The sequence below is a fragment of the Brienomyrus brachyistius genome, chromosome 2, assembly GCF_023856365.1.
Source record: "Brienomyrus brachyistius isolate T26 chromosome 2, BBRACH_0.4, whole genome shotgun sequence".
NCBI classification, from domain to species: Eukaryota; Metazoa; Chordata; class Actinopteri; order Osteoglossiformes; family Mormyridae; genus Brienomyrus; species Brienomyrus brachyistius.
In genome coordinates this window covers 40786517-40803904 of record NC_064534.1, presented here as the reverse complement: position 1 = coordinate 40803904, position 17388 = coordinate 40786517, and the positions used below count along the sequence as shown (strand labels likewise).

At 43.7% G+C, this 17388-nt stretch overlaps 6 non-coding genes and 2 pseudogenes across 6 annotated transcripts; all 8 read right to left on the bottom strand.

Annotated features, from left to right (window-relative positions):
* Positions 1-97: 97 nt before the first annotated feature.
* LOC125734842 (5S ribosomal RNA) lies at positions 98-216 on the bottom strand. The gene has a single exon (XR_007394145.1). It is a non-coding gene; the product is annotated as a 5S ribosomal RNA (ribosomal RNA).
* Positions 217-9614: 9398 nt separating this feature from the next.
* Positions 9615-9733, bottom strand: LOC125731132 (5S ribosomal RNA). Its single transcript, XR_007391418.1, has one exon. It is a non-coding gene; the product is annotated as a 5S ribosomal RNA (ribosomal RNA).
* A 1078-nt stretch (positions 9734-10811) lies between these two features.
* LOC125732096 (5S ribosomal RNA) lies at positions 10812-10920 on the bottom strand (annotated as a pseudogene).
* Positions 10921-11994: 1074 nt separating this feature from the next.
* On the bottom strand, positions 11995-12113 carry LOC125734896 (5S ribosomal RNA). Its single transcript, XR_007394198.1, has one exon. It is a non-coding gene; the product is annotated as a 5S ribosomal RNA (ribosomal RNA).
* Positions 12114-13189: 1076 nt separating this feature from the next.
* On the bottom strand, positions 13190-13308 carry LOC125731706 (5S ribosomal RNA; annotated as a pseudogene).
* A 1077-nt stretch (positions 13309-14385) lies between these two features.
* LOC125734959 (5S ribosomal RNA) lies at positions 14386-14504 on the bottom strand. Its single transcript, XR_007394260.1, has one exon. It is a non-coding gene; the product is annotated as a 5S ribosomal RNA (ribosomal RNA).
* Positions 14505-15578: 1074 nt separating this feature from the next.
* LOC125735853 (5S ribosomal RNA) lies at positions 15579-15697 on the bottom strand. Its single transcript, XR_007395139.1, has one exon. It is a non-coding gene; the product is annotated as a 5S ribosomal RNA (ribosomal RNA).
* A 1073-nt stretch (positions 15698-16770) lies between these two features.
* On the bottom strand, positions 16771-16889 carry LOC125735899 (5S ribosomal RNA). The gene has a single exon (XR_007395183.1). It is a non-coding gene; the product is annotated as a 5S ribosomal RNA (ribosomal RNA).
* Between the last annotated feature and the right edge of the window lie 499 nt (positions 16890-17388).

The window sequence follows — 17388 nt, the reverse complement described above, 5'->3', positions numbered from 1 at the left end:
AAAAAAAATATATATAAAATAGTAAAATGGAAGGGAAGTGATAGATTTAAATTAATCGTGAAGTGGAGCGCCCCCTGTATAAAGTAAAAGTGAGAAAAGCTTACAGCACCTGGTATTCCCAGGAGGTCTCCCATCCAAGTACTAACCAGACCCTACCCTGCTTGGCTTCCGAGATCGGATCAGATCGGGCGTGTTCAGGGTGGTATGGCCATAAGCGAGAGATGCGACCAAAAACAGCCCTTTTGCATTACACACGTCTATACATGCCAGTTAGTCCCATTGGATCCTACTCCTGTTTTTTTTTTTTTTTTTATATCTGACTCACACTGCAGCCCCACCATCCAATCGGCAGTGCCGGAACCACACCAAACATTCACCAAACTACTCAGCCGGCAGCCTACCACAATTATTCCATTCTTTCCGCATCCGCACACTTCCTTCTCTTTAACTCCTTTTCACTACCGCACAGGTTAATCGCCGCACGTCCCCCGCCGGCAAACATTACTCCTTTGCCTACCGCATGCAGGCTTCTCTTAATGACCTTCTGTTATCAACTCCGCTAACAGCCACAAAATCTCCGCCGCACGAAGCCCACTGGTAGCTGCTGAATCACATGTGTTAGGTTGAAGAAACAGTTGTTAATCATTTCTGTATGATCAGCAATGAGTGTAAATATATATGTATACGTTATTTCTTATCTTCTAGCCACATACTCTTAGCTATTGTACTCTAAGTAGGTGGTTAACAGCTGCCTACTTAGATAAGAATCTCACTTCCCTCTCTTGCGCCCCCCATTGACTATAAATATAGAAGCCAAGGGGAACCACCCTTTGTAACACATTCTGCTGTAGTTTGCATTGCAGAGAGTGTGGGTACCCTTGCAAGTAAAACTGTAACCTGTGTGTGTCTCATAAATGTGGAGTTGGGGTGGAAACGCCGGGCGCTTTCCCCAACATAGAATTTGGTCCTTCGAGCCGGATCCGAGGAACCCCGAAGACGTCTCCAGTACGCCGAGAGAAGCGACACCGAAGTCTGTCGACAGCCACTCGAAGTCGGGTGCAAGAAAGACCTGTGATGTGAATTCGTCATCAGGCCGGTGGTTAGAACTGCGCTCGACGTCTGGTGATGTCTGAAGGACCTCGGTGACGGATCAGAGAGCACACTATACAGGTGAGAGATACGGCACCTAAGTGAGTAGGTGGCCAATTGAGAGATACGGCACCTAAATAAGTAGGTGGCCAAGACATGCATGTGGTTGAGGTTAGCCGAAATTAACCGGGAGAGAAAGTAGGCGTTATTGGAAATATATACAGTGTTGTATGTGGATGTGTTTTTATAGGTTTTAGATTAACCTACACGATCCACCCTAAAAGCAACAACATACTGGTGACTGAAGGATAAAGGACGGGTTTCATCCCTGAAAACTAACACCGCTGCTCTAATAGTGAGCAGTAGAAGGCCATGTTAGTGTCCTCCTGAGGTCTCATGCCAGAGACTTGCTTTTAGGATATTTTATTTTTTGTAGTGTATCCATTAAAAGGTAACAATGGGGAAGAATCAAAGTAAACAAATGGAACTAGAGGGAGATGAGAAGTTTATGGAAGGATATAAGCCAGGATCAGGACAAATAAGTAGTCAGAGATGGAGGAAAAAACATGGGTTTGGAGGAAAACTCCACACTCCAGATATATTAAAATTACAGGGAAACTTAAAACTGGAGATGTTACAGACTACCAATAAGAAAGAAGGTAAAGACAGAAAAAAAGAATATGTGTTTTCTGATGCATGGTTAGAACAGAGTAAATTAAGAGATAATAAAAGACAGCAAAAAAAGGGAAATAAGGAGAAAAAATTACAGGCGACTTTAATCACACTAGATGAGGAGACGGCAACAAAATCTTCTGCCGCTCCAGTTCCCTTACTGCCCCCACAAATTCCAATGATTGCGCCTGCACCAGTTCCAGCTGTAAATAGACGACAAATAGGAGGAGGGGAATCATCTCGAATGATGACCCGAGGGTCTAACCCTTCTCTGTATCCGTTAAAGGATCTGGAGACAAGTAAAGTACGCTGGCATCCAAAAAATGACACAGAACAGGAAGACTGGGAGAATGATTTGGTGTGTCCCCTCGTAGAAGTGGCAAATCCAAATCGAGGCTCAAATAATGCAGGACCCGAAACTATGTTAGTATATAGACCCTGGACTGCTGAGGATAGAACAGCGGCTTTAAAAGGAATACCCCCGGTTGAAGAAGGGGTACCCGAGTTTTGGACTGCCATCCTAGAATTACAAAGTAGTTTTCATTTGAACGGCAGGGAAATGTATAGATGTCTCAGACAGTTGTTTACCCATAAATGGGGACGTGTAGCGGGAGACTTCACAGGACATGGTAATAATGATGAAGTCTTAGCACATGACTCGCAGGAACTCCTACAAGCATTACGAGACTTGCGAAACAGGGTAGAGACAGCCTTCGTAAGACGCGCAGACTATGGACGAATAGCGCAATGTAAACAAAAAGATGGAGAGGAACCTGAGGATTTTATGGATAGAATGAGAGTTGTATTTAGAGGAAACTCAGGGATCCCATTTGATGAAGAGGCAGTAGGAGTGTACCAACAACAGCTAAAACGAGCTTTTGTCGCAGGCCTAAAGCCCGAATTGCGAAAATATCTTGACAAACATTGGGTACATCAGAATACTGGTTCAGTCCAACAAGCACTAGAATATGCCCAACACGCGCAGAGAGCGCAGAAACAGGAAAAGACAGACACAATATTCAGCGCCTCAGAAGTAGTAGCGCTAGTGCAAATGAATCCTCCGGGGAGGGGAGGATTCAGAGGAAGGTCAAGAGGCCGAGGAAGGGGGAGAGGTGTTTTCAGAAACAATTACAGGAATTCGTCTCAGCAAGATAACATTTGCTGGACATGCAGGAAACCTGGACACTTAGCTAGGAATTGTAGAGTAGGGAAACAACCATATAACCCAAACTCCATTGAAAACAATGATCAATGACCCCCCTCGGAGGCCCCTGTTACCGACACCATCCGAGGCAAAACAGAGGTGATTTTAAGAAAGGAAACGGAGGTCACTTTACAAGACCTTTTAGATAAGGAAATAGATTTACAAGCAGTGTGTCAGTTATTAGCAGAAAGGCAGTGGGAAACCTTGCCAAGTCGGAAGTTAGTCATAAACGGCAAAGTATATGAATGTCTGTGTGACACTGGAGCATGTAGGACTGTCCTAACCTCCAGTCCTCCCGGAGTCACATATTCTTCATCAGTCATAAATATAAAAACGGCAGGAGGTCAGACAGACAGACATCAGTTAACAAACCCAGTTGCAGTAAAAGATAAGGAAACTGGACTTGAATGTCAAGCACAGGTGTTAATAAGCCCTTCTTGTCCTGTTAACTTGTTAGGCCGAGACCTTATGGTACAAATGGGCATTAGCGTGGTTGCCACAGCCACTGGCATGAAAGCAATCGTAAATGAGGAAGCTTATGTTGTGCAAGGAACCACAACACCACAATATTACTGGTCTCTGGACCTAGGGGGAACTGCACAGACACGTACCCGTATCTGGCTCCTGTTGGAGCTATGATGAGAAACACAATGTGTGGCGGTTTCCTTTGGGATGGAGAGTTCAAACCACTCCCACCACACACTTAAAGGACCCAACCTGACAAATTTTTTCAACCCTGGAGGAGGGATCATGTCTAGATCTAGATCACCTCCCAGAAGGGTTATGGTCCTCCTCCCCCACTGATGTAGGGCTGGTAAAGGGATTCCCACCTTACAAAGTAACTGTGAAATCAGAACACCGTCCGGTAGTTAGGCAATACCCATTAAAACCTGAAGCAGAGAAAGGTATAGCCCCTGTAGTGCAAGACATGTTAGCATCAGGAATATTGCGAGAGGCTCCTGAAGCCACTTGCAACACTCCTATCTTTCCAGTCCAGAAGGGACATACAGGGAAATGGCGCATGGTGCAGGATTTAAGACCAGTTAATAACATAGTGAAACATGCAGCACCAGACGTGCCTAACCCACACTTATTGCTCAACTCATTGACTCCTGATAAAAGCTACTTCTCAGTAGTGGATCTTAGTAATGCATTTTTCTCAGTACCATTGCACCCTGATTCTCAACATTTATTTGGATTTACCTATAAAGGGAAAAAATATACATATACTAGACTCCCTCAGGGATTTTCTGAAAGTCCACATGTATATACCATGGCCCTTAGATACTCTATGAGTACCTGTGAAATACCATCACATAGTCAGGTATTACTATACGTGGATGATATCTTAATAGCAGCAGATTCAGAACAACATTGCAAAGAAACTACCCTAACTGTGCTTCAGCATTTATACAATACTGGACATAAAGCTTCTAAACAGAAGTTGCAGTATTGCAAAAAGACAGTTGTCTATTTAGGGCATAACCTTTCACAAAAAGGTCGCTCGCTGCTAGAGATAAGGAAACAAGCTATACAGGAAGCACCTAAACCACAGACTAAACAACAGATGATGTCCTTTTTAGGGCTCTGCAATTATTGTAGAGAATGGTTACCAGATTATGCTTTTCTAGTTCAACCTTTGCAAAATTTAATATACGGGAAGGAGATGACTCTAAAGGACAAAATACAATGGACTGAGGACGGAGAAAATGCTTTTACAAATTTAAAAAGAATGTTGCAAACCAATGTGACCCTTGCTCTACCAGATTATCAACAACCATTCACCCTATGTGTAGATGCTAATCAAGGTTATATGAAAGCAGTATTAACACAGCCATTCGGAGCAAAAGAGAGACCGTTAGCATTCTATTCAAAACGATTAGATGCAGTAGCAGCTGGCTTTCCACAGTGTTTACAGGCATGTGCAGCTGCTGCAGAAGCAGTAAAGGTATCAGCAGAATTGGTACTTTGTCACCCCCTCATACTTAAAGTTCCTCATTCTGTGTCTCTAATCTTGTTGCAGACACCGCTTCCATTCTTAACACATACAAGACATCTTACCTTAGTGTCACTTTTGCTCTCACAACCTAACATTGAACTTCAGCGGTGTGGCCTATTGAACCCTAGCACGCTCCTCCCTACCGCAGAGGATGGGGAGCCACATTCTTGCAAAGCAACAATAGAAGAACAAACAAAACCAAGAGCAGATATTCTGCAAACTTTTATACCAGGATCAGAAGTTGTTTATGTAGATGGCTCAGCATCAAAAAATGATATGGGAAAAAATAAAGTTGGGTATGCTGTAGTTACATCTACTGAAGTGTTAGAAGCCAATGCACTTCCCTCTACTTGTTCAGCACAAGCGGCTGAACTCTATGCTGTGATCAGGGCATGTGAACTGTTCAAGAACAAGTCACTTACTATCTACACTGATAGTCAATATGTGTTTGCAGCTGTCCATCACTATGCAAGAGTCTGGAAAAATAGAGGTTTTAGAACATCACAGGGCACATCTCTTACTCATACAAATTTGCTACTTAGATTATTAGACGTTGTGCATTTACCGACTCACTTTGCACTGTGCAAATGCAAAGCACACCAGACTGATGACTCTGCAGAAACCGCAGGAAATAGTTTTGCAGATAAAACCGCCAAAGAAGCGGCACTGAAACAACCTACCACAGTGGCAGACATTCTTTTTATAGATAGCGATGTGCTATGTGATGCACAGATTCATGCTCCTAAAATAGAAGTACAAAGTTGGATCAAAAGAGGAGCAATACAACGAGAGAAAGTTTACTATATGAATGACAAGCCCATCCTACCAAAAAATTTATACAAAACAGCTGCTTTGGTGAGCCATGGAAATACTCATGTCTCAACAGGAGGGATGGTACATATCATACAACAATATTTCTATGCTATAAATTTTTCTGATTATGCAAAACAATTTTGTAGGACATGCTTAATTTGTTGTAAACACAATGCACAAGGAAACATCAGACCAAAACGTGGCCAGTTCCCCACAGCTGAGTATCCGTTTCAAGTTGTACATATGGATTTTATTGAATTATCTTGGTCACAAGGAAAGAAATACTGTCTAGTTATTATAGACACCTTTTCTAAGTGGGTAGAAATATACCCTGTAAAGCACTGTGATGCAATGACCGTTGCAAAATGTTTGGTAAGCCATTATTTCCCTACCTATGGCATACCTCATATTATAAGATCAGACAATGGGACTCATTTTGTAAATCAGACTATGTCCCTTTGCTCACAAGCATTAGGTTTTACGCTTAAGAATCATTGTGCGTATCACCCCCAGAGCGCAGGCTTAGTGGAAAGGACCAACGGCACTATTAAAACAAGGCTAAGAAAGACAGTGGAAGAGACAAAAAGGCCGTGGCCAGAATGTTTGTCTCTAGTAAAATTATGGATGAGAATAACTCCCACTCCTGCAGGATTGACACCTTTTGAAATAGTGTATGGTAGACCATTTCCCCTAGCAACTGAAATGAATGACATAGAAAAAGCAGACCGAGAAAATACGCTGGCTGATTGGATGCGTAAACTACTAACATCACAACAAAAACATAGCCCCAGTAGTCTGCCGGTAAATTCTGTTTCTACTCAACAGGATAACTTGCAGCCGGGAGATTGGGTCCTGGTCAAGGTCCTGTTGCGGAAAGATTGGAGCACACCTCGGTGGGACGGTCCTTATCAAGTCCTCCTCACAACACCAACAGCAGTAAAGATCGCAGAACGACCTTCCTGGATACACAAAAGTCACTGTAAACCCATCAAGCCCTTATCAGAGGCCTCAGCAACAGAGTAGCAGTGGAAGTCCGCTACAAAGGCACAGTAACCAATAGGGTGCTGTTGTCTCAACCCGGTGAAGAAAACAACTGAGCTGCACTCTATTTAGGATGGCCCTGATAGGGTGGGGATGTGGTAAAGTGACTCTAGGGGTCATTCTTGTTGTAGGACTTGTATGGTTGTCCTTGCTCTCACCAGCTCCATTACAGCACCTACGGCGATGGACCCATGATGACTTCCATCTACGCCCGTTGCCCGCTGACCACTCACATCCATTTATGCAAAACTACTGGTACCGATATGTACATGATACTGTAACAGCGAAAAATGTGACAAATTGCTATGTTTGTTCAGTAATGCCCACTCATAGTGAAGGACCTACGGTGTATGGTAAAGCTATGAACATATCCCAAGCCAAGTGCGCTGCTTCTTTCGCAGGAATAGGATACCAGAGCCGTCTTTCCCTTATATTTTCGCTAGCAGGGGAAGATGTGAACATAACTATACCTGGGACTAATAGAATGACAGTGGTCCGAATTAAGTATCAGGAGGCTACAGGAAACTACCCAGATGACGTTGGGTTTCAAAATGGTACCTGTATACAGGATTTCTGGGTAGACTTCGCTGTTGCTAAAACTAATGTCTCACTTCCTTTTTCTGTCTTGATGGAAAGAGACCCACTGACATATCAGCATGCCATTTGTTTTAAGCAAGATAATGGTACGCGATGGATAGGAGGAAACACCACGAACTGTAACCTAACATATGTAGACAGCATGTATGGATCTCCAATTTCGATGCTTCGCCCCAGTAATGGAACATATTGGGTGGACGGAGTAGCATGGTTGTGTGGACCTCGTGCATACTTTGTCTTACCACCGAACTGGTTTGGAGTATGCGCTCTTATTTTTGTTTCAGATCACACCTTCCTGATAGCACAGGAAAGTAAAACTTTCTTCAGAAGCAGGAGAAGGCGTTCGATATCAATACAACCCCATGATAGTGTGTGGGGAACCGACGTGCCCGCTGAACATAAATTGTGGGGAACAGGCAGTAAAGTTATGCTGGCCCTGTTCCCTGGGCTAGGAATCGGAAAACTCATGCTACGCGTAGAAACTCTAAATTATAGACTAGGTCTATTTATGAATGATTCGATACTGATTAACCAAAAACAAAATGAACAATTAGACATAACCAGACAGATGGTAATCCAGAATCGTATGGCATTAGACCTACTGACAGCCGCACAAGGAGGAGTATGTGTCCTCCTGAACCAAACGTGCTGCACTTACATTCCTGACAATGTGCACTCACCCAATATGACATCTGCCTTAGACCGCCTCCGAAACTTACAAAAAGTGATGACCATGGACAGTCGACCGCAGTCCTCCTCATCCTGGTTAGACTGGTTTATTACAGGAACATGGTGGTCAATACTGATGAAAACATGCCTACCTCTTCTTTTGTTTTTCATTTTATTTTTCTGTTGTTTTATTACTGTTATACCATGTTTGAAAATGTTTATTAATCAAGCTCTTAATGCTGCTTTTCGGACACGCAGTACAATGTTTCTCTCCCTTACCCAAACTATAGAGACAGAGCCTGTTTCCAACGATGGCGATGAAGAAGACATATAATTCATAATGACGGCCGAGCCGAAAGCACCCGTGCAGGGCTCGGACATGAAGAACCGGAATTAAATGTTTTCCAGGATAATGACAATGTGGTCTAAAGGAAGGTTGTACCTAAAGTGCTTTTGCAACTTGTACAATGTTGATGCTTCTGATCATACTGTCATGATAAACAGGAGGGACTGTTAGGTTGAAGAAACAGTTGTTAATCATTTCTGTATGATCAGCAATGAGTGTAAATATATATGTATACGTTATTTCTTATCTTCTAGCCACATACTCTTAGCTATTGTACTCTAAGTAGGTGGTTAACAGCTGCCTACTTAGATAAGAATCTCACTTCCCTCTCTTGCGCACCCCATTGACTATAAATAAAGAAGCCAAGGGGAACCACCCTTTGTAACACATTCTGCTGTAGTTTGCATTGCAGAGAGTGTGGGTACCCTTGCAAGTAAAACTGTAACCTGTGTGTGTCTCATAAATGTGGAGTTGGGGTGGAAACGCCGGGCGCTTTCCCCAACAACATGCTTCCCCAAAACGTCGCGCTGTCAGAACACTGGGAGCTACACACACCAACAAGTCCATACTGCAGGCTGCAGCCAGAACAATTTTCTACATTCAAACATTGACGGCCTCTTCTCTCTAAAAATTCACCAGACCGCTTCTACCACCAGCAAAGAAGTTTCCATCCCTAATTCCTCTGTGATTCCCACTAACCTAAACATTAAGCTGGCATTGAAGGGAGTGAATTACCCCGGCCAATCTGTTCTTTTAAATACAGCTTTTAGCAAGTTTTGAAAGGAGAAGAGCAGAACTTGCTATGCCAATAATATCGAGTCTTCTGTGGCGAAGTGGTTTTTGCATAGAAAACAAAGCGGTCAGTTGAAGAGGAATTATATTAGTACTTTGTTTAAAACTGTGTGTAAAAAGCTGCTCTTTATTATTAACAATAAGTTGTAAAACGTGAATGGGGAGTGACAGTCTTCAAGTTTGTGAGAAGATCGCGCCCTGGTGGAATAAAGGAACAAACAGCTTACAGCAGCTATAATTACCAGGCAGTATTTAGAGTAAAACGGTGTGTAAAAGCTGCCTTTATGAATGAGAGAAAAAAGAAATATATAAAATAGTAAAATGGAAGGGGAGTGATAGATTTAAATTAATCGTGAAGTGGAGCGCCCCCAGTATCAAGTAAAAGTGAGAAAAGCTTACAGCACCGGGTATTCCCAGGAGGTTTCCCATCCAAGCACTAACCAGACCCTACCCTGCTTGGCTTCCGAGATCAGACGAGACCGGGCGTGTTCAGGGTGGTATGGCCGTGAGCGAGAAAAACTACCAAAAACAGCCCTTTTGCATTACACGCCTCTATACATGCCAGTTGGTCCCATTGGATCCTACTAATGTTCTTTTTTTTTTTTTATCTGACTCACACTGCAGCCCCACCATCCAATCGGCAGTGCCGGAACCACACCAAACATTCACCAAACTACTCAGCCGGCAGCCTACCACAATTATTCCATTCTTTCCGCATCCGCACACTTCCTTCTCTTTAACTCCTTTTCACTACCGCACAGGTTAATCGCCGCACGTCCCCCGCCGGCAAACATTACTCCTTTGCCTACCGCATGCAGGCTTCTCTTAATGACCTTCTGTTATCAACTCCACTAACAGCCACAAAATCTCCGCCGCACGAAGCCCACTGGTAGCTGCTGAATCACATGTTTCCCCAAAACGTCGCGCTGTCAGAACACTGGGAGCTACACACACCAACAAGTCCATACTGCAGGCTGCAGCCAGAACAATTTTCTACATTCAAACATTGACGGCCTCTTCTCTCTAAAAATTCACCAGACCGCTTCTACCACCAGCAAAGAAGTTTCCATCCCTAATTCCTCTGTGATTCCCACTAACCTAAACATTAAGCTGGCATTGAAGTGTGTGAATTACCATGGCCAACCTGCTCTTTTAAATACAGCTTTTAGCAAGTTTTGAAAGGAGGAGAAGAGCAGACCTTGCTATGCCAATAATATCAAGTCTTTTGTGGTGAAGTGGTTTTTGCATAGAAAACAAAGTGGTGAGTTGAAGAGGAATTATATCAGTACTTTGTTTAAAACTGTGTGTAAAAAGCTGTCTTTTTATCATTAACAATAAGTTGTAAAACGTGAATGGGGAGTGACAGTCTTCAAGTTTGTGAGAAGATCGCGCCCTGGTGGAATAAAGGCACGAACAGCTTACAGCACCTAGAATTACCAGGAAATATTTAGAGTAAAACGGTTTCTAAAAGCTGGCTTTATGAAAGAGAGAAAAAATATATATATATAAAATAGTAAAACGGAAGGGGAGTGCTAGATTTAAATTAATCGTGAAGTGGAGCGCCCCCGGTATAAAGTAAAAGTGAGAAAAGCTTACAGCAACTGGTATTCCCAGGCAGTCTCCCATCCAAATACTAACCAGACCCTACCCTGCTTAGCTTCCAAGATCAGGTGTGTTCAGGGTGGTATGGCCATAAGCGAGAGACGCTACTCAAACAGCCCTTTTGCATTAAACGCCTCTATACATGCCAGTTAGTCACATTGGATCCTACTCCTGTTTTTTTTGTTTTTTATCTAACTCACACTGCAGCACCACCATCCAATCGGCAGTGCCGGACCCACACCAAACATTCACCAAACTACTCAGCCGGCAGCCTACCACAATTATTCCATTCTTTCCGCATCCGCACACTTCCTTCTCTTTCACTCCTTTTCACTACCGCACAGGTTAATCGCCGCACGTCCCCCGCCGGCAAACATTACTCCTTTGCCTACCGCATGCAGGCTTCTCTTAACGACTCTCTGTTATCAACTCCGCTAACAGCCACAAAATCTCCGCCGCACGAAGCCCACTGGTAGCTGCTGAATCACATGCTTCCCCAAAACGTCGCGCTGTCAGAACACTGGGAGCTACACACACCAACAAGTCCATACTGCAGGCTGCAGCCAGAACAATTTTCTACATTCAAACATCGACGGCCTCTTCTCTCTAAAAATTCACCAGACCACTTCTACCACCAGCAAAGAAGTTTCCATCCCTAATTCCTCTGTGATTCCCACTAACCTAAACATTAAGTTGGCATTGAAGGGTGTGAATTACCCCGGCCAACCTGCTCTTTTAAATACAGCTTTTAGCGAGTTTTGAAAGGAGGAGAAGAGCAGACCTTGCTATGCCAATAATATCGAGTCTTCTGTGGTCAAGCGGTTTTTGCATAGAAAACAAACCGGTGATTTAAAGAGGAATTATATCAGTACTTTGTTTAAAACTGTGTGTAAAAAGCTTTCTCTTTATTATTAACAATAAGTTGTAAAACGTGAATGGGGAGTGACAGTCTTCAAGTTTGTGAGAAGATCGCGCCCTGGTGGAATAAAGGCACGAACAGCTTACAGCACCTAGAATTACCAGGCAGTATTTAGAGTAAAACGGTGGGTAAAAGCTGCCTTTATGAATGAGAGAAAAAAGAAATATATAAAATAGTAAAATGGAAGAGGAGTGATAGATTTAAATTAATCGTGAAGTGGAGCGCCCCCTGTATAAAGTAAAAGTGAGAAAAGCTTACAGCACCTGGTATTCCCAGGTGGTCTCCCATCCAAGTACTAACCAGACCCTAGCCTGTTTAGCTTCCGAGATCAGACGAGATCGGGCGTGTTCAGGGTGGTATGGCTGTAAGCGAGAGACGCTACCAAAAATAGCCCTTTTGCATTACACGCGTCTATACATTCCAGTTAGTCCCATTGGATCCTACTCCTGTTTTTTTTTTTTTTTTTATCTGACTCACACTGCAGCCCCACCATCCAATCGGCAGTGCCGGAACCACACCAAACATTCACCAAACTACTCAGCCGGCAGCCTACCACAATTATTCCATTCTTTCCGCATCTGCACACTTCCTTCTCTTTAACTCCTTTTCACTACCGCACAGGTTAATCGCCGCACGTCCCCCGCCGGCAAACATTACTCCTTTGCCTACCGCATGCAGGCTTCTCTTAATGACCTTCTATTATCAACTCCGCTAACAGCTACAAAATCTCCGCCGCACGAAGCCCACTGGTAGCTGCTGAATCACATGCTTCCCCAAAACGTCGCGCTGTCAGAACACTGGGAGCTACACACACCAACAAGTCCATACTGCAGGCTGCAGCCAGAATAATTTTCTACATTGAAACATCGACGGCCTCTTCTCTCTAAAAATTCACCAGACCGCTTCTACCACCAGCAAAGAAGTTTCCATCCCTAATTCCTCTGTGATTCCCACTAACCTAAACATTAAGCTGGCATTGAAGGGTGTGAATTACCCCGGCCAACCTGCTCTTTTAAATACAGCTTTTAGCAAGTTTTGAAAGGAGGAGAAGAGCAGACCTTGCTATGCCAATAATAACGAGTCTTCTGTGGTGAAGTCGTTTTTGCATAGAAAACAAAGCGGTGAGTTGAAGAAGAATTATATTAGTACTTTGTTTAAAACTGTGTGTAAAAAGCTGTCTCTTTATTATTAACAATAAGTTGTAAAACGTGAATGGGGAGTGACAGTCTTCAAGTTTGTGAGAAGATCGCGCCCTGGTGGAATAAAGGCACGAACAGCTTACAGCAGCTAGAATTACCAGGCAGTATTTAGAGTAAAACGTGCGTAAAAGCTGCCTTTATGAAAGAGAGAAAAAAGAAATATATAAAATAGTAAAATGGAAGGGGAGTGATAGATTTAAATTAATCGTGAGGTGGAGTGCCCCCTGTATAAAGTAAAAGTGAGAAAAGCTTACAGCACGTGGTATTCCCAGGCAGTCTCCCATCCAAGTACTAACCAGACCCTACCCCACTTAGCTTCCAAGATCAGACGAGATCAGGCGTGTTCAGGGTGGTATGGCCATAAGCGAGAGCCGCGAACAAAAACAGCCCTTTTGCATTACACGCCTCTATACATGCCAGTTAGTCCTATTGGATCCTACTCCTGTTTTTTTTTTTTTTTATCTGACTCACACTGCAGCACCACCATCCAATCGGCAGCGCCGCACCTACACCAAACATTCACCAAACTACTCAGCCGGCAGCCTACCACAATTATTCCATTCTTTCCGTATCCGCACACTTCCTTCTCTTTAAGTCCTTTTCACTACCGCACAGGTTAATCGCCGCACGTCCCCCGCCGGCAAACATTACTCCTTTGCCTACCTCATGCAGGCTTCTCTTAACGACCCTCTGTTATCAACTCCGCTAACAGCCACAAAATCTCTGCCGCACGAAGCCCACTGGTAGCTGTTGAATCACATGCTTCCCCAAAACGTTACGCTGTCAGAACACTGGGAGCTACACACGCCAACAAGTCCATACTGCAGGCTGCAGCCAGAACAATTTTCTACATTGAAACATCGACGGCCTCTTCTCTCTAAAAATTCACCAGACCGCTTCTACCATCAGCAAAGAAGTTTCCATCCCTAATTCCTCTGTGATTCCCACTAACCTAAACATTAATCTGGCATTGAAGGGTGTGAATTACCCCGGCCAACCTGCTCTTTTAAATACAGCTTTTAGCAAGTTTTGAAAGGAGGAGAAGAGCAGACCTTGCTATGCCAACAATATCAAGTCTTCTGTGGCGAAGTGGTTTTTGCATAGAAAACAAAGCGGTGAGTTGAAGAGGAATTATATCAGTACTTTGTTTAAAACTGTGTGTAACAAACTGTCTCTTTATTATTAACAATAAGTTGTAAAACGTGAATGTGGAGTGACAGTCTTCAAGTTTGTCAGAAGATCGTGCCCTGGTGGAATAAAGGCACGAACAGCTTACAGCACCTAGAATTACCAGGCAGTATTTAGAGTAAAACGGTGTGTAAAGGCTGCCTTTATGAATGAGAGAAAAAAAAAATATATATAAAATAGTAAAATGGAAGGGGAGTGATAGATTTAAATTAATCGTGAAGTGGAGCGCCCCCTGTATAAAGGAAAAGTGAGAAAAGCTTACAGCACCTGGTATTCCGAGGAGGTCTCCCATCCAAGTACTAACCAGACCCTAGCCTGCTTAGCTTCCGAGATCAGACGAGATCGGGCGCGTTCAGGGTGGTATGGCCGTAAGCGAGAGACGCTACCAAAAATAGCCCTATTGCATTACACGCGTCTATACATGCCAGTTAGTCCCATTGGATCCTACTCCTTTTTTTTTTTTTTTTTATCTGACTCACACTGCAGCACCACCATCCAATCGGCAGCACCGGACCCACACCAAACATTCACCAAACTACTCATCCGGCAGCCTACCACAATTATTCCATTCTTTCCGCATCCGCACACTTCCTTCTCTTTAACTCCTTTTCACTACCGCACAGGTTAATCGCTGCACGTCCCCCGCCGGCAAACATTACTCCTTTGCCAACCTTTTGCAGGCTTCTCTTAACAACCCTCTGTTATCAACTCCGCTAACAGCCACAAAATCTCTGCCGCACGAAGCCCACTGGTAGCTGTTGAATCACATGCTTCCCCAAAACGTCGCGCTGTCAGAACACTGGGAGCTACACACACTAACAAGTCCATACTGCAGGCTGCAGCCAGAACAATTTTCTACATTCAAACATCGACAGCCTCTTCTCTCTAAAAATTCACCAGACCGCATCTACCACCAGCAAAGAAGTTTCCATCCCTAATTCTTCTGTGATTCCCACTAACCTAAACATTAAGCTGGCATTGAAGGGTGTGAATTACCCCGGCCAACCTGCTCTTTTAAATACAGCTTTCAGCAAGTTTTGAAAGGAGGAGAAGAGCAGATAATATGCCAATAATATCGAATATTCTGTGGCGAAGTGGATTTTGCATAGAAAACAAAGCGGTGAGTTTAAGAGGAATTATATCAGTACTTTGTTTAAAACTGTGTGTAACAAACTGTCTCTTTATTATTAACAATAAGTTGTAAAACGTGAATGTGGAGTGACAGTCTTCAAGTTTGTGAGAAGATCGCGCCCTGGTGGAATAAAGGCACGAACAGCTTACAGCACCTAGAATTACCAGGCAGTATTTAGAGTAAAACGGTGTGTAAAGGCTGCCTTTATGAATGAGAGAAAAAAAATATATATATAAAATAGTAAAATGGAAGGGGAGTGATAGATTTAAATTAATCGTGAAGTGGAGCGCCCCCTGTATAAAGTAAAAGTGAGAAAAGCTTACAGCACCTGGTATTCCGAGGAGGTCTCCCATCCAAGTACTAACCAGACCCTAGCCTGCTTAGCTTCTGAGATCAGACGAGATCAGGCGCGTTCAGGGTGGTATGGCCATAAGCAAGAGCCGCGAACAAAAACAGCACTTTTGCATTACACGACTCTATACATGCCAGTTAGTCCCATTGGATCCTACTCCTGTTTTTTTTTTTTTTTATCTGACTCACACTGCAGCACCACCATCCAATCGGCAGCGCCGCACCCACACCAAACATTCACCAAACTACTCAGCCGGCAGCCTACCACAATTATTCCATTCTTTCCGCATCCGCACACTTCCTTCTCTTTAAGTCCTTTTCACTACCGCACAGGTTAATCGCCGCACGTCCCCCGCCGGCAAACATTACTCCTTTGCCTACCTCATGCAGGCTTCTCTTAACGACCCTCTGTTATCAACTCCGCTAACAGCCACAAAATCTCTGCCGCACGAAGCCCACTGGTAGCTGTTGAATCACATGCTTCCCCAAAACGTCGCGCTGTCAGAACACTGGGAGCTACACACACTAACAAGTCCATACTGCAGGCTGCAGCCAGAACAATTTTCTACATTCAAACATCGACAGCCTCTTCTCTCTAAAAATTCACCAGACCGCTTCTACCACCAGCAAAGAAGTTTCCATCCCTAATTCTTCTGTGATTCCCACTAACCTAAACATTAAGCTGGCATTGAAGGGTTTGAATTACCCCGGCCAGCCTGCTCTTTTAAATACAGCTTTTTGCAAGTTTTGAAAGGAGGAGAAGAGCAGACCTTGCTATGCCAACAATATGAAGTCTTCTGTGGCGAAGTGGTTTTTGCATAGAAAACAAAGCGGTGAGTTGAAGAGGAATTATATCAGTACTTTGTTTAAAACTGTGTGTAAAAAGCTGTCTCTTTATTATTAACAATAAGTTGTAAAACGTGAATGGGGAGTGACAGTCTTCAAGTTTGTGAGAAGATCGTGCCCTGTGGAATAAAGGCACGAACAGCTTACAGCACCTAGAATTACCAGGCAGTATTTAGAGTAAAACGTGTGTAAAAGCTGCCTTTATGAATGAGAGAAAAAAGAAATATATAAAATAGTAAAATGGAAGGGGAGTGATAGATTTAAATTAATCGTGAGGTGGAGTGCCCCCTGTATAAAGTAAAAGTGAGAAAAGCTTACAGCACCTGGTATTCCCAGGTGGTCTCCCATCCAAGTACTAACCAGACCCTAGCCTGCTTAGCTTCCGAGATCAGACGAGATCGAGCGCGTTCAGGGTGGTACGGCCGTAAGCGAGAGACGCTACCAAAAATAGCCCTTTTGCATTACACGCGTCTATACATGCCAGTTAGTCCCATTGGATCCTACTCCTGTTTTTTTTTTTTTTATCTGACTCACACTGCAGCACCACCATCCAATCGGCAGCACCGGACCCACACCAAACATTCACCAAACTACTCATCCGGCAGCCTACCACAATTATTCCATTCTTTCCGCATCCGCACACTTCCTTCTCTTTAACTCCTTTTCACTACCGCACAGGTTAATCGCTGCACGTCCCCCGCCGGCAAACATTACTCCTTTGCCAACCTTTTACAGGCTTCTCTTAACAACCCTCTGTTATCAACTCCGCTAACAGCCACAAAATCTCTGCCGCACGAAGCCCACTGGTAGCTGTTGAATCACATGCTTCCCCAAAACGTCGCGCTGTCAGAACACTGGGAGCTACACACACCAACAAGTCCATACTGCAGGCTGCAGCCAGAACAATTTTCTACATTCAAACATCGACA